This window comes from Macaca mulatta, chromosome 3, assembly GCF_049350105.2.
Source record: "Macaca mulatta isolate MMU2019108-1 chromosome 3, T2T-MMU8v2.0, whole genome shotgun sequence".
NCBI classification, from domain to species: Eukaryota; Metazoa; Chordata; class Mammalia; order Primates; family Cercopithecidae; genus Macaca; species Macaca mulatta.
Genome location: NC_133408.1, coordinates 159,039,386 through 159,064,224, shown reverse-complemented (window position 1 = coordinate 159,064,224; position 24,839 = coordinate 159,039,386). Strand labels below are relative to the sequence as shown.

The window sequence follows — 24,839 nt, the reverse complement described above, 5'->3', positions numbered from 1 at the left end:
TGATTTATAATCCTTTGGGTATATACCCAGTAATGGGATGGCTGGGTCATATGGTACATCTAGTTCTAGATCCTTGAGGAATCGCCATACTGTTTTCCATAATGGTTGAACTAGTTTACAATCCCACCAACAGTGTAAAAGTGTTCCTATTTCTCCACATCCTCTCCAGCACCTGTTGTTTTCTGACTTTTTAATGATCGCCATTCTAACTGGTGTGAGATGGTATCTCATTGTGGTTTTGATTTGCATTTCTCTGATGGCCAGTGATGATGAGCATTTTTTCATGTGTCTGTTGGCTGTATGAATGTCTTCTTTTGAGAAATGTCTGTTCATAACCTTTGCCCACTTTTTGATGGGGTTGTTTGTTTTTTTCTTGTAAATTTGTTTGAGTTCTTTGTAGGTTCTGGATATTAGCCCTTTGTCAGATGAGTAGATTGCAAAAATTTTCCCCCATTCTGTAGGTTGCCTGTTCACTCTGATGGTAGTTTCTTTTGCTGTGCAGAAGCTCTTTAGTTTAATTAGATCCCATTTGTCAATTTTGGCTTTTGCTGCCATTGCTTTTGGTGTTTTAGACATGAAGTCTTCTCCCATGCCTATGTCCTGAATGGTACTACCTAGGTTTTCCTCTAGGATTTTTATGGTATTAGGTGTAACATTTAAGTCTCTAATCCATCTTGAATTAATTTTCGTATAAGGAGTAAGGAAAGGATCCAGTTTCAGCTTTCTACTTATGGCTAGCCAATTTTCCCAGCACCATCCAGCATATAAACAGAACCAAAGACAAGAACCACATGATTATCTCAATAGATGCAGAAAAGGCTTTCGACAAAATTCAACAGCCCTTCATGCTAAAAACGCTCAATAAATTCGGTATTGATGGAACGTACCTCAAAATAATAAGAGCTATTTATGACAAACCCACAGTCAATATCATACTGAATGGGCAAAAACTGGTAAAATTCCCTTTGAAAACTGGCACAAGACAGGGATGCCCTCTCTCACCACTCCTATTCAACATAGTGTTGGAAGTTCTGGCTAGGGCAATCAGGCAAGAGAAAGAAATCAAGGGTATTCAGTTAGGAAAAGAAGAAGTCAAATTGTCCCTCTTTGCAGATGACATGATTGTATATTTAGAAAACCCCATTGTCTCAGCCCAAAATCTCCTTAAGCTGATAAGCAGCTTCAGCAAAGTCTCAGGATACAAAATTAATGTGCAAAAATCACAAGCATTCTTATACACCAGTAACAGACAGACAGAGAGCCAAATCATGAATGAACTTCCATTCACAATTGCTTCAAAGAGAATAAAATACCTAGGAATCCAACTTACAAGGGATGTAAAGGACTTCTTCAAGGAGAACTACAAACCACTGCTCAGTGAAATCAAAGAGGACACAAACAAATGGAAGAACATACCATGCTCATGGATAGGAAGAATCAATATCGTGAAAATGGCCATACTGCCCAAGGTTATTTATAGATTCAATGCCATCCCCATCAAGCTACCAATGACTTTCTTCACAGAATTGGAAAAAACTGCTTTAAAGTTCATATGGAACCAAATAAGAGCCCACATTGCCAAGACAATCCTAAGTCAAAAGAACAAAGCTGGAGGCATCACGCTACCTGACTTCAAACTATACTACAAGGCTACAGTAACCAAAACAGCATGGTACTGGTACCAAAACAGAGATATAGACCAATGGAACAGAACAGAGTCCTCAGAAATAATACCACACATCTACAGCCATCTGATCTTTGACAAACCTGAGAGAAACAAGAAATGGGGAAAGGATTCCCTATTTAATGAAGTCATTTTTCTAACGAAAAATATATAATGTCTAATAAACACATGAAAATAGGCTAAAATTCATGGATCATTAAGGAAATGCAATTGAAATTATAAAGAGAAGCCACCCATTAGGAATATATATATGTATGTGTATATATACATATGTATGTACATATATACATACATATATATATCCCAGAAATATGTATCTGTGTATATATATCCCAGAAAAAAATATATATATATATCTCCCAGAAAATAAAAGTTACTGGAGCATTGGTGTGGCTATGTAGTAACTGAAATCCTTGTGACCAGTTAGTGGTAATATAAAATCATACAGCAACTGTGAAAAACAGTATAATGGTTCCTCAAAAAATTTAAAATATGATCTGACAATTTCACTTCTGTGTATACACTCAAAGTATTGGAAACAGATTCTTAAGGAGATATTTGTACATTTGGGTTTATTGCAGAATTATTCACAATAGCTAAAATTTGGGGGAGGCCAATCCAAGAATCATTGACTGATAAATGGGTAAACAGAATGTGGCATATAGATACAATATTATTCATTGTATACAGTATTATTATTATTATTATTTTATTTTTTATTTTTTTTTTTTTTGAGACGGAGTCTCGCTCTGTTGCCCAGGCTGGAGTGCAGTGGCTCGATCTGAGCTCACTGCAAGCTCCGCCTCCTGGGTTTACACCATTCTCCTGCCTCAGCCTCCCGAGTAGCTGGGACTACAGGCGCCCGCCACCTCGCCCGGCTTGTTTTTTGTATTTTTTAGTAGAGACGAGGTTTCACCGTGTTAGCCAGGATGGTCTCGTTCTTCTGACCTCGTGATCCGCCCGTCTCGGCCTCCCAAAGAGCGTATACAGTATTATTAATTGTATGTATATACTCCATTCTGTTTACCCATTCATTATTATACCCAATAATATTATTCAACTTGGAAAATAAAGGAAATTTTGACATTTGTTTCAACATGAATAAACCTTGAGTATACTGTGCTAAATGAAGTAAGAAACAAAAAAGACAAATATTATATGATTGCAATCATACAAAGTACTTGGAGCATGCAAAATCTTGGAGTCAGAAGGTAGAATGGTAGTTGCCAGTGGCTGAGGAAAAAATAAACTCTAGATCTATTGTTAATGGATATGGAAATTTGCAAGAGGAATAGAATTCTGGAGATGGATGGTGATGATTATTGCACAACATTATGAGTGTATTTTACTCTACTGTACTGTATACTTAAAAATGGTTTAGATGGTAAATTTTACGTTATTTGTATTTTACCACAATAACAACAAAACTGGACCAAAGAAAATTATGGGCAAAATAGTTTTGCACAGAAAGAAAGTAATCCCTATGGAAGTAATATTCCTCTTTTATTCAGATGCTGTTCCATAAAACCTTCTGTAATAATGTATTCCTTACAAGAAAACTGACTTTATAACCTGCTATAACTTTGTTAGCTATATAATCATACAGTGTTAAAGATTTCAAGTGATATTAGTGTACCCACTGCTGTTTATTTTGTTTTATATTTTCTCTGTATGTAATTATTTATAATTTTTTATAATTTAGTTTAAAGAGAGAATGAATAACTTATTTCCAAATTGTTATACAATGGAGAAAACAAATGTGAATAGCAAACTTTGCCTTAAAGTCTTGTATAATTTTTTTCAACATCAGCAAAACTTTTTGAGAGAATGTAGTAGTTATATAAAACATTTTATTTAATTTTACATGTAGTAGTTGCTTATTTCAGTAATTTTCATAACAACCAGTAGAAAATAAGTGCTGTCAGATACAATAGCCATCAGCTGAATTAAAGAATTTAAAGTATGACCTTTATGCTTTTTGTTCTTTTCTTTAGTCTTCTTTAAAGGAGGTCTGTTTTGATGTTCATAACGTGGTCTACTTTTACAAATTTTAACAACAATAACACAATTAAGATCAATTTAGGGCAGAAAAATATTGCCATATTAAGAGTGCAGCCAAATTTCTTGTGGAGTGGGAGTATAATTACTTTAACTTTCTTACTTATAAGAGTTGCAAGAATTCCAGGAGAGCTCAACTTTGGGCTGAAGTTTTCTTGGGTGTTCTATTGAATGCCAACTTTCTGTTTCAACAATTAGAACAAAAGCAAGATGTTTAGATAATTCAGGAGTGAGAGGAGTCTGATAGTTATTCAGCCATAATGCACCTTCTAATTTTAGCCAAAAACAATGTCTTTGGAGATGATAGACCTGATATCCTATTCTGGATAAAATTAATAAATGATTCTTTACTTCTTATATCTTTGTACGTGTATTAGATTTCCTCCTTTCTCCCCAGTTTTCTACAAAATTTTAAATTAATAATGCATGCTATGGTCTGAATGTTTGCATGTCCTAAAAATTTATAAGTCGAAATCCTTACCTGTAACATGATGGTATCAGGAAGTGAGGAATTTGGAAGGTGATTAGGTAATGAAGGAAGAACTGCAATTATTGGGATAGTGCCCTCCTAGGAAGCTCAAGAGAGACCCCCTCATCCTTTCCACCATGAGAGGACACAGAGAGGGGGCACCATCTACGAACTAGAAAACAGACCCTTCCTAGACATCAAATCTGCTGGCACCTTCATCTTAGACTTCTCATCCTCCATAACTGTAAGAATTAAACATGTTTTTCTTAAAATAAATGAAATAATGACTATAAGATATGAAATAACAATATTTTAATGTCCCTGAGATGTTGGGCTAACAAGAAGATATAAAGCTACTGAAAGACATGAAAGTATAATGGGATGAAATGAAAATCAATAAACATAGAGATGTAGATTTGAGATTAAATTCTGTTGCTACTTTGTTGGAACAAGCTAAATATTTGGCTAAAGGCTGTTATTTCCATATGCATAAAGAAGGGGGTCTGCAGAGGATCAAAATGATATCGGTGCACCTCAAAGTAGCAGCATTCTAGGAGTTTAGGTTGCACTATTGACATTCTTCCTTTACAGTTCTCCTTCATATTAATGATGAGACAATGAGTCAATGATTATTTTAATCATTGTTTGCATAGCAGCCTCTACTTAGGTAGATACTCAAAACCCAGATTTTGAAGTTAATTCTGACTGCTGGGATATGTTTCTCTATAAAACATTTCTTTTCAAAACCCTTTACTTTTTCCCTTCATTTAAGTGTACTGAAAACTGTTTTACGTAAAGAGAAATTATATAACACCTCAAAGTTTATGAATTTATTATTCCTAAAAGCAACCGTATAATTACCTAGCAAATATGAAGACAAATCAAAATCTCAGCATATTTTGCTGAGATACAAGTCCAACAATAGTGAGGGTAACATTTCTTTTTAAAAATTACATTTGTATTGTTTTTCTCTTACCAAAAATTGGTCCTTTAAAAATTTTAACAGATATGGTCTATTACTCTACTCAGGAAAACAATTCACAGAATCCCTGTAATTTTCTTGTAAAATTAATTAGCTCTTTCAAAACTGTAGAATTCAAATGATATTAATTTAGTAAAGGCTTGTACTCACTTCTGTGACAGATCTAAAAGCATATTTGGGATTAAAATTATTTAGAAAGTAATAATGACTAAAATAATGATCATAAATAGTGGACTAATTTCTCTATGTAATGTCTAAATGTAGAGCCTCAAAGGAGTGTCATTGCAGAAAACTGACCATTTGAGGCAAAAACTCGTATACTTCCATCCCCCTTCTTATGTGGTTTGTTTTTCTCTGGTCTATGGCAAAGCACTTGTTAAAGTATTCAGAAACATTGTGCTAGGTCTCAAAGGACAGGTGGGTATAGGCACTGAGCAAAAATGAATAGTTAAAGCAACACAAGTGACTCTACATTTTTCTAAATATTACATGTTTTCTCTTTTTTCTGATATACTTCTAGAATTGAATCAATCTCATAAATCTCACATTTTCTGTAATTTTTCTATTTTTCTATATTTTTCATCCTTTTAGCTCTGCATGCTCGCACTTTTCTACTCCTTTATATAATATATATATATGTCTTCCAACCTTTCTGTATACATATATACAGAGTGTTTATTTTGTGTGTATATATATATACACACACATATGCACACACACACACATATATATACCTACAGATGTGTGTGTATGCATGTATATCATGTATATATAAAGAGAGAGAGGTTGGGAGAGATATATATATAAAGATATATTTATATAGGTTATATATAAAATATATACTTACAATTATATATGAGTATAGGTTATATGAATATATATATATATATTTATACATAACCTCTACTATAACCTCAGCCTATATTGGCAGACATATCGTATATATAAACTGTATTAATCTGCTTTAATATTGTTGTAAAGACATACCCAAGACTGGGTAATTTATAAAGAGAAAAGGTTTAATTAACTCACAGTTCAGCATGGCTGGGGTAGCCTCAGGAACCTTACACTCATGGCAGAAGACAAAGGGGAAGCAAGGTGCCTTCTTCACATATTTGATATTGCATCTTTTCTCAAGAACCTGAGATATATAACTATCAAAACAGATAGAACCCAGATCTCCCAGTCTCTTCTGGGAGGGTGGGAACCTAATTTCAATAAGTGGCAATTAAAAAATACGGATATACTATTCACATTGACCATCCTTCTCCTTAATGTCTTCCACTACTTTTCCACTAACTAACCACAGCTCTTGAAAACTCTCTACCTTTTGTTACAGTGAAGTTGATTTTCAGTCTTTCTCTGATTGCAGTAGTCCTGAATGTCAAGTTTTCTGTTCCTTTAACCTGCCTAGTACAGTATTTCTTTGACATTTATATCACACTTGCAAACACCAAGCTAAATACTGTGCACGCTCTATCTACTCTCCACCTCCTCTATCTCCTCTAACCAATCAACGCTTGTCCGGTCAATGTAGCCTCTTGCAAGACTCAAATGTGTCTTCTCTTTCTCATGCCTATTGTCATTGTCTTAGTTCAGACTGTACCATTTCTACCTAGAGGGCTGAAAAAAACGTTTGCAATTTTTTTTAACTTCCAGTTTATCACTCTTAAAAACAATTTTATGGCCTCAGACAAAACAAAATCTCATCTTTTCACTCCTGTTCTCAATATCTTTGAGGACTCCAATGCATGATGTGTAAAGCCAAGAGGCATAAGAATGGTGTGGCAGTTTATACTCTGTCACTTGTTTACATTGGACTATATTTCCTGGAATCCCCATTCACCACATGGTTCTCTGCTAGAGTTGACCAAAAGTTAACGTTGAACAGAATTTGGAAAACAGAAGCAGAACAGTAGCCAGCAAGTGGGGTAACAGGCACTCCTTCCTGAAGGTCATCATATTAGGTATGTGTACATACAGACACAGTAGTACTGTTCTTATTCTTGTCCTTTGTCTTCTCCATTCCATGACAGCTCTCCTTACCAGTTGTCAGCCCTGCTGAACAACAGCAGCTAGCAGTTATTCAGATATGATAACTTTCTAATAGCCCTCTGCACCAGCCTCAATTCATGGTCTTACTCTGGCAGCTGAACATGGCTGTCTTTCCAGAATTCCCTGCAAGTTCAGACATGCCCACACGTGTCAGTGTTTCTGAAATAGTTGCTAACTTTACAATTATTCTCCAAGTTATCTTCTTGATTGTTACCACCCCAGTTGTTTTTCTTTTTTTCTGCAACTTGGTGAGGCCTATTACTAAAATAATCACATTGTTTCTGTTTTTCTAATTGAATCCTGACTGATAAAGTTGGCTCTAGGCCTTTCACAACCTTGTCTCTATTTACTTTTCCAACTTCATACATATTACAATTGTCTTTGTGGTTCTGTTTACACTTCTCTCTCCACCTATAATTGTGAAAATGCTCCTTTTTCTCATATTTGCTTGTTGGAATTCCATACATCTTTCACGGCACCAATTTATACACCACTTTCATGAAGATTTCTAAACGCTCCAGCCATTAACATTGTCTAAATATTGTCCATTTACAGTCTGCATTTGTAACTTGCTTCTGCTTTCATTGCAGTGTATCTAGAAACAGGTAAGACATTGCCTGTTCAATAATTTAATTCCTTAATAATTAAATATTTGAAACAACAGCATTGGTATCTTTTTTGTAAGCAAAGTTTGTTTAATTGTGATTATTCCACTAATATTCAGTACAATACAGGCCTAATACCTAATTTTACATCTCTTTATCATTATATCATGAAGAACACTTTTTATTAGAAATTTATTACAAATTCATTTATTAAATGTGTTACAAATTACAAATAATTTATAAGTTTCTGAATTTAATGATAATTTTTTTATTTTGAATATAATACTATATATGCACATACTTTGTGGAATACACTGTTTTATATTATTCTGTTATGGTCATTTCTGTCTGTGACTGATCCTCCCTAGTAAAGTATTTTGTACAGATATATATTTGAGACAGGGTTTCACTCCCTCATCTAGGCTGGAGTGAAGTGGTGCAATGATGGCTCACTGCAACCTCAACCTCTCGGACTCAAGTGATTCTCTCACCTCAGCCTCCCAAGTAGGTGAGACTACAGGCCTGTGCCACCAAGCCCGGCTAATTTTTGTATTTTTTGTCAAGATGGGGTTTTGTCATTTTGCCGAGACTGATTTTCAACTCCTGGGCTCAAGCGATCCTCCCAAGGCTCCTTGGCATCCCAAAGTGCTGGAGTTACAGATGTGAGCTACCATACCTGGTCCTAGAGTATTATATTTGAATCAGACAATTATATTTACTCAAAAAACTTCTCGAATATCTTAAATGTTCACAACATGTACTGATGTATGTGCCTTATATAGCTTATTTCAATCATCGTGCTAAAATTAGATAATTAAGTGTCAGAAGACTGCGAACACACTAAACCTTCAGCTGATTACAAATTTTCAAATATTTTGTTCTGTTTTGCCTGAGGTATCAACTGCTCAGAAATTAAAATTATCCAGCTGTCAGATTCTGAGCTCATCTATGGCTAGCACACACGCATCTTGGTACAAAAGCTTTTATATGGATAATTTTGTTTTCACACTTTACCAGTAAACATTTGTGATGCTTTATTTCCTACTTCATCTTTAGGTAACAGATGTTGTCAATTGATTTTTTTAAAAAACGATTTCACCAGGTGTGATTTTGTGGGTGGGCTGCTCAGATATTGTGTTTTGGCTCAGTGGCTTCATAATTTCTTTCTTTCTTTCTTTCTTTCTTTCTTTCTTTCTTTCTTTCTTTCTTTTTTTTTTTTTTTTTTGAGACGGAGTTTTGCTCTTTTTTTCCAGGCTGGAGTGCAATGGGGCGATATCGGCTCACCACTACCTCTGCCTCCCGGGTTCAAGCGATTCTCCTACCTCAGCCTCCCAAGTAGATGGGATTACAGGCATGCAGCACAACGCCCGGCTAATTTTTCGTATTTTTGGTAGAGATGAGGTTTCTCCATGTTGGTCAGGCTGGTCTTGAACTCCCAACCTCAGGTGATCTGCCCGCCTCGGCCTCCCAAAATGCTGGGATTACAGGAGTGAGCTACTATACCCAGCCCATAAATTTTTATTAAATGTGTTTTCACAAAAATCATGCCGTTGATTTTAAATATATTGAATTGAGGCTAAATATATTTATTGATAGTTAAGTAAAAATAGGAATAAAACCAGTTTGGGAATGATAAAAGACAGAGAAGAAGAGGGAAAAAATATTTTGTATTAGTGGTCACCAACCTGTGAACTTTCGATACCTTGAAAGCTATGAGCTTGTTGTAAGTGATCTGTTAAATTCAAGCATTCAAGTATCATGGTAGTTGCGTTTGAATAACATTTCAGTTGCATATATGAGTTTTGCAAAGTATATAAATATTCTGATTGACAATATGCAAATAAATTGAAATATAACTTTGTTACAATATTTTTGTGTAATATGTTTTCTCCACATACAATTGCTGAAAGTAAAATTATCCTTCTATACAAAGCTTACCCATAAAATGTGTTCTTGTTCTCAAATCGGTTAGAAACTACTGCCTTACACAATTAAAGTACATATGGTATGTTTTTCATGGTTTGTCCAACTGGGTAATATCTGCAGATTAAGGGCTCTGAGTAACAGATTATGTGTATTTGTAACTTCTACATACAATATCATACAAACTGCTCCTTAAAATAATTACAAAGAACAATAATGCCACAACACCTTCAACATTTCCAGTTTTACCACTAACAACAGAACCCAATTATTTGAACTTAGAGAAGATGTTAAGGAAATTCAAAATCAAGACAGAAGTTTCAGGTGTGGGAATCAAATGAAAAATAGTGATAAGGCAAAGCATTCAATGGAGTATTTTTAAAGCCTAAATTTTACCCCCCTAAAAAAAAAAGCTTTGTTTTAGACCTAATACCAAAGTTAAAGTCAAGTTTTACCTATGTATTAAAAAGTTCTAACCAAGTATGATAGAATGTCTGTAATATTTTATCACCTTTCCTTTTTACTCAGAGATTCTGAAACTCTAGACAGCCTATCACAGAGAATTCAATGAGGCTCATTGTGGGTTTTAAATTCCATGTTCTATATAATTTTCAAATACTTCTCAAGGTGATTACAATACACATAGTTGCAATACATTTAATCATAGGTGTTTGACTTTCAACAATCATGTTTCCTAAAATATTGCTTACCTAATTACATTATTTATATTAAAAAAAAACTGTCAAGTTTTTGGGATATGTGTATGTCTGCATCCTAAACACAGACAGAAAATGCTTAGGCTATTACTGGAACAGGGATCTTGACATCCACTCAGCAAATGACCAGAGCTATATCACAGAAGGTCAGTCAAATTCCTAATGAATGATTCATCTCCTTCCTCCATCTGTTCTGAATTTCCCCTGGCTTTCACTCATTGGAAATCTCTACTCAGTAATTTCTGACCCTTGAGAAAATATAAATTATGGCATTTCTTTCCTGATAGAAATTTTAAAAGTGGTTCGTGAACTATGTTCCACAAGTTCTTCATAGATCATTTATATGTCTGACCCTTCAAATAATCTCAAATGTCTCCCCTTTTATCTTTTTTATATGTTGAGATTCCAGATTTTAAAAAATCACATTTATAAAGGCTTTTAAATTTTCTTTAAATTACTCTATAAATTAAATACTTTCTGATAAATATTCCAGCAACAGATTTTTAAGGAACTTGACAAGCTCAACCTAAAATTCACTTAGAAAAGTGAGTAAAAGTTGTAAGACTTTTTTTTAAGAAAAGCAAAAAGAAAGTAATTGTCTTCCCAAATATTAAAACAAGTTTGAAAATTGTAGTCATTGAAATGCCTTAAATTTGAAGCTGCAATGGGAAAATAGATCAATAAAATGAAAAAGGAATTCAATAATGGAATTTCAGTGCACAATAAATATGGCATCTCAATTAGATGGGAAAATAACAGTTTAAAATTACCTGATGTTGGACCGTCTGATTTTCTATTTAGAAAAAATATAAATAGTATATCCTATATTATGATGTCATAAAAAGAATGCAAATAATAAACACATAAACCATAAATACATAAGAAGAACACCAAAGAAAATTATGTAGTGAGTTATAGCGGAAAATAATTTTTCATAACTTTCTAACAGCAAATAAATAAATGATACACTTGTCTAAATGAACATTTGTAACTTCTATAATATTCAAAACCTCATGAATAAAATTCAAACATAAGCAAGCCCATAGACAAATATAACCTAAAGGGAAATATTACAATATGCAGACAATAAATTAATAGCCAAAATTTATATTACAAAATCAACAAATAAAAAATATTCCACAAGGAAATAAAAGACTAGAAAAAAAATGTATACGTGGGGATGATAGACATGTGAAAATGTGTTCAACCTCCCTCCGTATCAATCAATTAAAACATCAGCAGGTATAAATCTTCATCCATTTAATGTATTGAATATACATCTTGGGCACCTTTTCACTTTCCCTGTACCACCTCATTCTTTCTCTCTGGACAATAAATGGTTATTGATAATTCTCAAAGGAAAATTTTTATCTTCCAGCCTTCAGGATCCAAACTAAGCAAATCTTGGTTGAGTCTTTCAGCTTTCAGACTCAGAGAAAATGCTGCACTGAGGTCCCTGAGATTTTGCTTCCAGAGTGCCTGCCAAGGAACAAGCTAACACAAACTGTAAGTTACTGAGAATTAGCTCCTGGAGGGGAGAACCTTAGCAAGTAGAGAAATAGGGGGGGGGGGAAAAACTATGGATAAATTTGTTTGTTCTCCCCTCTGGGCACTATCACAAGGTGCAGTTCATGTTTGCAAACCTTCCGAGTGTATCAGCTGAAAGGTATTTATTTATTTATTTAGCGGCTAGTTGTAAAGAGGAGTCAGGCTGCTAATGATTGATGTTGTGTTGCTTTGCCTCTCTTCTCTTCTGTGTTTCCACCCAGCACCTACCTCCCTTTCCCAGGCACTTTTATTATTTATAAAATAAGTTATTTATTCTATAAGTTATTTATAAAATAAGTTAGTTATTCTAACTTCCCGTGGTTTATCCATAACAAATAAAATGTCACCATTTTAATCTCTTATTCAGGCTTTGCTTTTGCAGGACCCAAACTAAGGCAGATAATATCAAGTTTCCCTGAGTGGGTAAGAAAACAATTTTCTGACACTGCTATAAATCTGCTCTTTCTACAAAGTTTTGTTCTTAGATCACCTTTTAGGAACATAAATCTCTAAGCTATTTTTGTCGAGATATATTAAAATTAAAATAATTTATGCTGTAATTCCTCTATTGAATATGTACCCCAGAAAGACAAGCATATGTGTACAAAGGTGGCCATATTTACAAATGCTTGTTGCTGATTGTTCATAACAGATAAAAATGGAAATAATCTAAAAACCCATTTGAAAGAAGTCAATTATTATTGATATATATTCTTTATTCCATTTATATGAAGTTTGAAATATGTCAATAGTATAGTGCCAGAAAGCAAATAAGTGGTTGTCAGGGGTAAGAGATGAGAAGTGACCTTGATTGTCAAAAAGCACATAAAAATGTGGGGGTTAATGGAAATATTCTCTATCATGTTCGTGTTGGTGTTTCTATTATTATACACACAGCTCATGAAATCATTGAAAATTGGAGGATTTGCGTGTAAATTATATTTTACTAAAGCTGATTGAAAACTGAAGGAGAGAATGGTGATGATGAATATGTAGCATCTTGCTAATTCATGTTGTTGGTTTTAATCTCACTAAGAATAAACGCTCCAACTCTTCTCTATGACATTTAGAATCAATACTAATATTGCTAAGTAGTTGTCTTAGACTGTTCATGCTACTGTAACAAAATACCTTGGACTAGGTAATTTATAAGTAAGAGAAATTAATTTTCTCTATGTTCTGGAAAATAGACAGTCCAATATCAAGGGGCTGGCAAAGTTGATGTCAACAGAACTGTCAGCAGTTCTTATACTGTTCCTTCCTGCTGTGTCCTTATGTGGTGGAAGGCAAGAGGGCAAAATGGCCTAATTAAATCCCTCCAGTTCTTTCATAAGGTCATTGATCCATTCATGAGGGTAAAGCCCACCTAACTTAATCACTTCACAGAAGGCCCCAGTGCTTTACAGTATCACATTGTCTTATATTTCAATCTAAGAATTTTGGAAAAATACATGCATTCAAACCATAGCAGTAGCTTATTCTATTTATTGTGTTGTTCTATTTCTACATCTCAAGGCAAGAAATGTGAAGTCAAATATTTTATTTTCACAAACTTTTCTACAGAGAATAATATCCACTTTTACTGGTTGTTTTATATAGTTGGTAATTAAGAGGAGAATAATAAATGGAAAGTATGAAGGATAAGTAGCAACAGGGTATCTTTATATTGTAAAGGTGCCTCCTTAGAACTCCACTAAAGGTCTATAAAGTAATCCTTCAAAAAAATACAAATAAAAATTATACAACAACAAAAAACAAAACTGGTAACCAAATGGCTTCATGATTGAGAGCTCAGTTGCAGTTGTCCTCTGACGGCCAGGGGTGATGGTAAGACATGATTTTATAGAATTAGGTTCACTATGCTCAACCAATCTACCTGTATGCCACTTTCCCCATTTTCAAATATGCATTTTATATAGACATACCTAACAGTCAGCAGAATATCCACACTAATCCTTTGATTCCAAGATATGAGTAATTATAGTAGAAAGTAAAATGGAAGAGTTTCCTGATTCCCCTGGCAGGAAATGTGACAGGGTGTGGCTCGCCTGTTCAGTCGCCTGGCTGCTTAAACCCCTTGCAAGAGGTGGAGCACACAGACTGGCAGGTGAAGGAGCCCTGGTGGGCGCATGTTACAGTGTGCCCTTTAGCTTTGCCATTTGAGGATGGCTTGAGTATTAATCAGCTCAATTAACCCTCTGCCTTTCTGCAAGGGCAGAGGGCCAGTGTGACAGCTTTCTGGATCCTGAGCTTCTGTCCAGCATCCAAGAAAAATCGAGTTAATACATGGACTCCAAGGATGAATGCTAGGTTTTATTGAATGATGGAGATGGCTTTCAGCAGGATAGATGGGGAGCTGGAAGCAGGGAGATGGAGTAGGAAGGTGATTCTTCCCTGGAGTTGGAACTTCCAACAGCCGAACCCCTCACCGACTGTCCCCAGCCGAACTCCTCTGGGTGTCCAGACACCCGGCCTTTTCTCTGGTGTCCTGCCCTGCTGCTTTCTGCCACTTTCCACCACTCTCTGCTGTTGTCTGCTGTTCTGTTCCTCTGCTCCTCTGGACGTTCAGCCACTTGTTTGTGTGCCTGCTAAGGTCTCAGGTTTACATAGGCACAGGATGGGGGGCATGCCAGGACAAAAAGCAACTTTTTGGGCACAAAAACAGAAATCCCATTTAGAGCCGCAGTCCCCAGGTCTGAGGGTGGGGCCTTTGCCAGGGAACCACCCTCTTCTACCCAGTATTTCCCTGTCTCTTTCCTGTATTAAAAGGACAAACAAAACCCCTGATATTTGCTAGCCAGGATTTCAGCAAAGAAGATGTAGAGGAGAGATGGGCCAATTTCTTGGGATCCACTGGTCCTCCCATATAACTCCGGAAGCTGCCAGCAGACAGTGATGAACTGGCCTCTTAAAGGTGCTTGTTAGATGCCAGCAGCTCAGTGATACCCCATGATGAGTGGGCACAGCTCTTTAGGATGTGGACAGCTCTTAAACTGATGCAGTTACGTAAATTTATGGGTCTGAGAATAAGGAGGTAAAAGTAATAATGAGGATACTTGAATTTTTACTTTTCAGCGTCTAACTTTTGGATAAAAAGTGGGTTCCTTGTCACTGTCTAGTCACATTTGCAATAATCTATCTGGTGTTTCTGAGAGACAGAGTGGGCAAGTGAATGGCCATGAAAAGGACAGTCACTCCTGTGTGCTAAAAATTATTCGAGACTTGAGCTACATAAGAGTCATTAAATATAATTTCAATGAAAATTGTACTTTCTGAGTTTAAGGTATTCAGACACTTGATTTAAATGTTTGCTTTGTTTTTGTTTTTTTTTTACAAAAAGATTAAGTTAACAAATAAAATGGTTGTAATTTTGTTTCTTGCCCATAATACATATTTTTGTCTTAAAACATTAATATTCAATTCTGCTTCCTTATTTAATATCAGTAAATATCATGTTATCTCACTTGCAAAAATTACGATCATGATTGTCACACTGGTGCACTACATCAGTAATTAAGAGTTCTGTAAAGAACACCATGACCTCCAAGTACTTCACATTATAATCAGTTTTCAGGACGACTAAACCCCATGAACACCAAGATCCTTTTTATCTTTAAATTTTTAATAAGCATTACACTATTCATTTTCATCTTTCACATTTTCTTGATGCACTTACTATCCGTCCTTCTAACATAATGGCTAAAGGCTCCTGTACATATTTGTGGAGACAATAGCATGTCTAGTAATGCCTATTTAAATAAGTCACTCACTGATTTGTATTTCTAAGTATCAGGAGTCCAGACAATGGGATGTTTTTAAGTAGAAATTTGGGAACTTTTTTTCTTCCTCACATGCTGACAAGATAGTTTTTATTCTATCTGGTATCATTTGTATTTAGATTGGAACTTTTCAAAAGAAGTCTTTTTTGCGTTTTACTGAGAAAGCTATTACAATAGATTGCCTTTCCTATGATGATAAAAAATATATAATTTTCACATTCACTTAGCTTTAAAACAGCTGAATAGATTTTCCTTAATCTTAGAAGAAAATTATCTTGGGGTTGAATAGAAGCATAGAAAGCTTAAACTGAAAAAGAAATTTTAAGAAGTTTATGACCCAGATAAAGTAGAGAATTGTAAAAATAAACATTCTATAATATCATTTACCATCTCTAATATACATCCAAACATAGATGAATTTAATATATCTTTTCGTCCTCTTGTATAACATGTGCCAACCATTTATATCGAATCCTCAAACCTACATAAGCATAAAACTCCATCCAGAAAAATGTATTAAAGCAACATGGAATTAGCCATCAAGTCTAGGAAATGGTTGATGTGACATGGAACTGAAATGTATCAAAGTTATATCTACATACTAGCCTATGACTATGTGTATGTATGGAGATACCAGATCAAATCAGATACCATAGTTCCAGTGTGCTCTCATCAACCTGCCTTATAAGAAACATGATGGTCTTGTTATACTCACTGGGAAGTCAGATTCTGTCAGATAAGTTTGACAGTTTGCGCTCTAGTTCTGTCTATGCTAAGATCACTTTTCGAAGTCACTTCTTTTGCTTTTGTCCCATTCCCATGTTTATCTGTGTATGTATATTGTTTAATTTAGGGGAATATTTTTATTTATTCTAATTCAAGAGCACTGTCCATCACACTATTCATTTCAGCTTAAATCAATGCCAAACTGTATGTAAAAATATAGATTACAAAAGAGATTTAAATAATTTGTTGTGAGGATGACATATGCTCTGAATCATTTCTCTGCATAAGGCTTTATGTAGTTGCTGGAATGGAGCCCTCAACAAGATACTTCCTAACAGAGGTTGAAACCTAGCTGAGCACTCAGATATTAAACAAATAACTAGCTTGGTCGATTTCACCCCTCACCTCTGCCTATTATTCATGTTTTAACTCTGAGTTTCCTTTCTACAAATTATGAGAAATCTAATCTTCTTTGATTATAGGTTTAACTTCCTTAGGAGTTTAATTCCCAGATATCCCTAAGACTCTAAGTGCTAATCACGGATTCTTCTGAAGAGCAGAGAATGTGGTCCTCATTCTCCACAGCTGATGCCATCAGACTGTGTGGCCACAGGTGTTCCAGTCGTTGCCTCAACCCCACAGAAGTTCCTCAGGGGGATGGACAGGAGAACATCAGAGCATTGTCTAAAATCTTTCATAGTAAGTGTGGCCTAGCATTTTCTGCCAGTTTCAACATAATCCTCTTTCTCAAAAGTCCAAAAATCACAGCTAGAAAAAGCGTTAAGCTCCACATCAAAGAATAGAGAACAGTACATTTCTCAAATAACCCCATGATTACAAAAGTATTTTTTTCACTCTGCTTTTAGGAAAATTATTCCTCTTTCTTGCATTTTTCAGGCAGAATGAAAATGGAGCCGGTGAAAGTAAATTAAATTTTGGGACCCCCGAACTCATGTAGCCAAAGGGAAAAATCAAGCTGGGAACTGGGTCACGCAAATCTGCCTTCTCCATTTGGTTCCTAAGTAAGATGGCTACAAGATGAAAAGCTACATGCCTTCCCCATATTTTGCCTACAGGGAAATTCCTGAGGAGCTGCAAGATCTTTTAAGGTGTTTCTGTTAAAATTTCAACATGCCAATGCAAATTGATAGCTTGTCTTTACAGGTGCAGTTACCCATGGCTCACCAGACACAAATGCATATCTGATTATTCCCTTACTCCATTTTTGCCTGTGTTATCATATGTAAAATGCAGATTCCTTGCATTTTTCCTCTGCCCCATTTGTCTAGGTCATCTTATGGAAAAAAAAAATGTCGATTCACTGAGGCAGACAAAGGCATGAATAACTATTTTTCCCTAACTCCCTGTTACATGCAAATTGTGTACTTCTCAACACCCTGCCTTTTCCCCTTTAAATTTGGAGCCCTCAAAATCATCTTCAGAGAAAGGCATAGACCTGTCTTCTGGGTGTGTGTCTTTAATTTTGGCAAATAAATCTCCTAAAATGATTGAAACTTGCCTTATCATTTTTCTCCATTGACAAGCCTAGTAATACTATTTGATAGATCTTTTAAAATCAGTCTGTAGGCATACGTATTCAAATTTAAAACAACCCTAGTGTTTTTCTTAAAAACAATGAGTAAAGCCTTACAATTGTGAAAATAAAAGTCTATCACTGCGAGCTTCCCAAAATCAATGGAAAGCTGAAATTTACCACAAAATCCAGGATCGGGAAATTATGAAATGACCAAATAATCAAATGCTAGCAGCCTTCCAAATACCGATACTTTGTGTGTGTTAGTATGTGTGTGTAATTTCATGTATGTGTGTATATATGTGTATATATATAATATTATTCACTTTTATAGTAATATATATATTTCATGTACATATCAAAATACACTTAGATATCATTATAATATGTGGTAAAAGAAAAAATGTAGTATATAATATGTGAGTCTGAGGATCTAATTTAGTGTTTCCTGAGAGAATAATATTTAAGTAATAAATCCAGGAAAGACAAAAACATTAATAAGAGTTAACTAGGCAAAAACGAGAGTATTCTATTGAGGAAAACTTAGCATGAAACGTTTGGACAAATATCAGTCTGGTTTATTTCAGATGTCATATATATGTGTGTTCATTTGGGACCCATCATGACTCCCAAAAAACATAATCTCGAATGCCATATTACCAAATGTTGACATCCCAAAAGATTTTTGATGCCCAAAATAAAATTCTGGAAAAAATAATTACAACTCTTTAGAAGATATTTATTTACATTTTTTAAAAGGAGATTTGAGAAACATAGAGAACATGACAGATCACTTCATAGACAACTTTACACAATAAAATAGGCAGTAATAACATACAGATTTTTGTAAGCATAAACATTCAGCTATACTAATGATGGTCTCATAAATCCAACAGGTATGAGCAGACAACTTGTGTATAAATAAGTAGGTCAAAAGGGGAAATGAATAAATGCATATTACTACAGTTGAGATTTTTATGCATCCAGCTTTCTAACGGTTGTCCTCTGAAATATTGTGACAATCTCATCCTTTTTAGGAGATTAATTGAAAATCATAATGGGTCATCATGTCATATGCAGTTGCTCAAAGAGCACAAGTCTTGAGAAATTTTATCTCAAAAATACAGATGTGTAAAAAGGGCATCTTTCCATTTACTGAAGAAGTTGCAACATTTTTATGTACACGAGCAATACTTACACGTAGTCAATATACATAAGTAAACTTTTGTATAACCAAATTAGAAAAAAATGCATAAAATGAATTAGAACTCGCTAAAGTGTCTATACAATTTAGCACTCCAGTATTAAAAATGATGCCAAAGATAAATACATAGTATAGCAAATTGTAAAAAATAATTCTGACAATTTAAAATACTAAAAGAAGGAAAAGAAAAGAAAAAAACTAAAACAGAAAATTTGAAATGAAAAAGTGTGTTGCAGAGATAGATTATGGGCAATTGCTTGAAGATTGTCCAGAAGAGCTGGCTGAATTTTGTAATCATTATATGTTGAAGTCTTGCATCATGACGAATAGCTGCTTATTTTTTGTTTGTTTGTTTTGTTTTTCGTTTGCTTGTTTTTAGTTTAGTTTAGTTTTATCTTTTAGGACATTGCTTTCCTCAGAGAATGCATTGATACTTATTTTCTAGGAGTCACCGCCCTTTTTGAAATCCTTCAATGATTCGATATACAATAACATGAGGATTCCATATTAAATACCTTCATCTCCTGAGCCATGCTTCTATGTTGTTTTTGGTATGCAAGAATCTATACACACTCTTATACAGTCCATATGCACTAACATACATATCACAAATTAGGTGGAAACAATACAGGTGATGGAACAGCAACATTGTTCCATAAGTGTCTTCTTATCTTATCAGGCACAGAACTATCAGCAAACCAGTAACTTCAACGGCTTCTTCAGGCAAATGCAGCTTTAATTCATTAGGAGTTCCTGCAATGTCAACAGCTAGAAAGAATGCCACTTCAGGCAAATCATATGTTTTTAAATTGAAGTTTTTGTTACTGCCATATCATGCTGCCAATCCGCTGATCATGATTTTCCATCAAACACAGTGGGCTGAATGGGAAAACAAACATTATTGGTAACACCTTGACATTCACTTTTAGAAGACTTGATCACACCTAATTCCCAAACTGTCATTATAGTTTAAAGATTCAATTAAAATCCATTCTCTTCTGCAAAATCGACCAAATCTTCAAATAAGAGTGTGTAAATCAATCCACTTTTTTTCAGTCACTCATACCTAAACAAGTGGATAAGTTCTAGAATTTTTTTAATCCAATGGAGGCATGAATTGTATATAGTTGATTAAAGAAACAGCGGGGACAGTTTTGAAAGTGCCATCCATTAGTCAAAGTGAAGCATGTGCTAGTTTTTCTGTGATAGAATTAGTGGTAAATGTAAGAAGTATATCTTCTTTGACAGTCAAATCCATGCTTAACCAAGAATAGTTCACCAGTCAATGTGTTTTGTAATACAAGGGGGACCACAATATTAGCAAGTGCCTTTGGTTCAGAAGATCACCGAGCTTGTCGAATTCTTTTTCTTCTCTGATGAAGTGTGTTTTTTGAAGGCAAGCATGGCACTATGTGTGAAGGCAAAAACATTATACATGACTGTATAATTTTGAAGGTGAGATTTCTTGTATTGTTTTCTGTTTTTAATTCTTCCATGATTTACAAACACTCCCCATACTTAACATTTGGAGAGTGGTTGTGGTCTACACATTTTTTAAGTATATGCTATCCATTTGAAAGTCTAGTTATTGTTTGACTATGGCAATTAAGTGATTTTTCTGCTTTCTCAGCACCAATAATAATTAGCTTTTAAACTTTTATCTTTTACCATTAAGTAGCCTCATACACTTATCACAGCTATTTTTTTTTTTTTTTTAATGAGGGAACAATTTCACAGATCCTTTCACTGTATTTTAAGAAACACAGTAAAAAAGAATGACACTTGGCTTTCCCAGTGCAAAATTGTTATTAGGATTCTCCAGAGGGAGAGAACCAATAGGATATATATATATATACACACACACACACACACACACACACACATCCTCATATACATATATATATATGTATACGAGGATTTATTATGAGAATTGGCTCACACAATTATGGTGGCCAAGTAGTCCCAGGACAGGCAATCTGCAAGCTGCAGGCCCTGGGATGCTGGTAGTGTGGTTCAGAATGAAAGCTCCAGGACCTGAAGGATGACTGATGTAAGACCTGGAGTCCAAAGGATGGAAAGCCTGGGTTCTGGTATACAAGGCCACAGAAGAATTTTGTCCCGGATTTCAGAGACCAATTCACCTGTATTTGTTCTCTCTTTGTCCCCAGTTGATTAGATGGGGCTCACCAACATAGAAGGCAGATCTTCCCTACCAAATCCACTCAGACTCACACTATTTGCTTTTGGAAGCACCCTCACAGGCATACCCAAAATAATACTTTACCAAGTTGCTATTCTTTAATTCAGCCAGGTTGATACATAAAATTAAGTTCACAAGTTCACCCTTTGTCAATATGGCATCAATACACATCTTAAACCACACTTAATTTCCAAATAAATAAAGTAAGAGGTGACACTTACACCTAACACGATGCAATTATTCTGTGATTGTGATTTTTCAGGATTTTAGCATTTAGGGACTTTTTATTTTAGGGATTTAGACTTTAGAGATTTTGATCTTTAGTAATTTTGATCTTTCATGATGTCAGCATTGGGGATTATGGCATTTGGGATTGTGTTTTCTGGGATTATAATCCAAACTCTTCACATATGCATATCTGTGCATGTGTACATATATGGAGGTGTCTGTGACAGTGTGTGTGAGTGTGTTGCCATCCAATATTGGGTGATTTTAATTTCTCTACATTTCCTTATTTCACCACCTATTTTTCAAGTCTCTACATTGCATCATACAATGTACTGCTCAAGAAAATAAAATGGTGATAAATAAGATAGTCCTTATCATAATAAAATGTAATCTCAGGGGAGAGATATGAATTTATATGTAAAATAACTGGCAAGTGCTCTGAAGGAATTATTCATAATCTTATGTGCATCTGCAAGAGGACACTTGGCCTCATCTGAAGGCCTAGCAAAGCCTCACAAAGAAAGTGGCATTTGTGTTAAAATCTGAAGAATAAGCAGCACTTAACTATGCAAAAATGTGGAAAGTTTTTTAACACAGAGAGATATCAAGTGAAAGTACCCAGGGGTATAAAGGACATGGCACTTTTGAAAGCCAGTTTGATTAAAATGCAAGTACAATAAAGAATGGATCTGGAGTGTAGCTATTGGGGCAGGAAGGGACCAAACTATTCACTACAGTAGGGCTTTACATATGAGCTCCACAAAACCTGTCCTCCTCTCGCATCATATTCCCACCCTCATTCAGTCCAAACCAGGGACAAACATTCTTCTGAATTTAATGTGTCCTGTTTTGCTTGTAGGTCTTCATATAACATATGTATCTATTTTGAATATGTGTAAATGCTATCATGATATACATTTCTTTCTGTTTTCATCTTTTGTTTCTCACTCAACACTGTTTTAAAAACTCAACATTGTTATGTGTGTACTTCATCCAGTACTTCTAGCAACTGTGTTGTACTCAGCATTTCATGAAGTGCATTTCAAATATTTTATACAACTGTTTCCTTAAAGACAAATACTTCAAATTCTTCTTCGTTACCATAATTATGTTCCATTAAATATTCTCATATATGTACTTTCATGGCTATATGTGTGATATGTCTTTAACATACATATGGATGAAATACATTTCTGGATAGCAGTGTGATGAGTTGCAAAATGGTCACAAATTCTTTCAATTAACTTTTTCCATACTTGGAAAATAAATGGTCTCATTTTCTAACTCTTGTATCTGAACTAGCCTTGTGATTTGCTTTGGCCAAAGAGACAATAGGAAATGCATTGCAGGCTGGGACTTTACAAATACTTGCACATTAGAGCTTGCTGTATTGACATTTTGGACAACACCCCATGAGCAAGCCTGGACTAGCCTTCTGGATTTTGAGATACATGGTCTAGCCACCAAAGTCACCCCAACTGAGAGCAAGTCAACTCACTGAAGCAGAGCAGGCTAATGTGCCTGCAAGGCACTGCAAATATCCGAGCAAGTCCAACTCAGATCACCAAAGGACATGTCCAACTGAATTCAATTCAGTTATGAATTGCATGAGGATTTGTGTTTAGAGTAACTGTTTGAAGTGTTAAAATTTTTTAGTTTTAATGCAATGACAGATAAATGGTATAGAAATGGGCACGTGAACCTGAAGTGCTGCTGTAAGAAAAGCCTAAAATGTGGGCAGAAGAAGAAAATGTGGTAATGAAAGTGGTAAAACAGGCTTGTAATGTGGCAATTCATGACATACAGTAGGAGAGCAATTAAATCTAACATTTTTGGCAAGTTGGAAATTAGAAAATGCACATAATGGACCCGTGGAATTCGGCAAGATGATGCCAATGCAGAATGTTGAAATATCGACTGGATTTATTCTGCTTCCTATGTTCAGACACAAGGTAAGAAAGATGAGTTAAAGTCAGGGTTTCTAGAACTCAGCACTATTGAAATTTGAGGCTAGATAAGTCTATGTTGGGGGAAGGGGTTGAAGAGTCCATGTTTGACAGAATTACTGGTCTTAAACACTAAATGTCAGTTGCACCATTACCCCCAGGCATAGCATCAAACTTAACTCCAGACATTTCCAAATGCCCTCTAAAGGGAAAATCACAACGCTGAGCTAAGTAAGAACTTTCTGGTTTGTAAGCAGGTTTTGGAGAGAATACAGTAGATTCTGCAATGGCTGCATTGAGAAATAAAAGTGTTTTTCATCTCCAATTTACCAGTCAGTAAAAGATGCTCAAAATGAAACAAGACCTAAAACAAGGCCTAAAGCCTGTGTCTATAAGACCTTATGATAAAACCTTTGAAAAATTTGAAGTGGTGGTGCCTTATATACCATCTAAGTTAAGTAAGAGACTTTCTAAAAAATAGTCTTATTCTAAAGAAGCACAGACATGGAGAAGTGTATCTTGAAAAGCATTGGGATGGGGGGTGTGGTGTATCTCAATGGAATAGTCTATACTGTGATATATACAACTTTTTTCTTTCATAAGTATTTTAGAAATAGGTTTTTGATTTCCACGTGAAATATTTTATTATTTTGTTACCTAATAAATTTGTTTGGAGAGACCAAGCATATATCTAATATTAAGTCACTTTATCCAAGAATACTTACAAATTTATCATAGCTTCTATATTATTTTCTTGATCTGTAAATTTTTATCCTTTGGGAACTTGTGAAATATTAAATTAATTATTAGAGATTTTATTTTGATGATATTGTGAATGGCTTGCTATTCTTAATACGTTTTTACTGTAAACGAGTTCCTGCATGATACTCATCACACCATAAATTACATTTACTTATTTTTAGAAAATTGCTATTGAATTTTATAACTTGATCTGGTATCAGTCAACCTTGCTAAGTTATTTGATTAACAACTTACGATTTTCTTGGCTTTTGAAAGTAGAGGATAATGTCATCTTTCAAAAATGAGAATTTTATGTCTTTTATTCAGGTTTTATAAAGCCCTCATAGGTTTGTTTTTATAGTTGCTATTTTGTTTGTTGGTTTGGTTTGGTTTTGACATATTGCATTGTCTAAGACCTTTATTCTTGTGTTAAGCAGTAGC

General features: G+C 34.8%; 1 long non-coding RNA gene across 1 annotated transcript in view; it reads left to right on the top strand.

Moving 5' to 3' along the window:
• LOC106997628 (uncharacterized) overlaps positions 1-18,053 on the top strand; it is a 29,717-nt gene extending 11,664 nt beyond the window's left edge. Inside the window, exons 2-4 of the long non-coding RNA XR_001443822.3 lie at positions 11,871-11,998; positions 17,028-17,244; positions 17,443-18,053. This is a non-coding gene — a long non-coding RNA (uncharacterized LOC106997628). The remainder of the gene's footprint in view (positions 1-11,870; positions 11,999-17,027; positions 17,245-17,442) is intronic.
• The last annotated feature ends 6,786 nt before the right edge of the window (positions 18,054-24,839 follow it).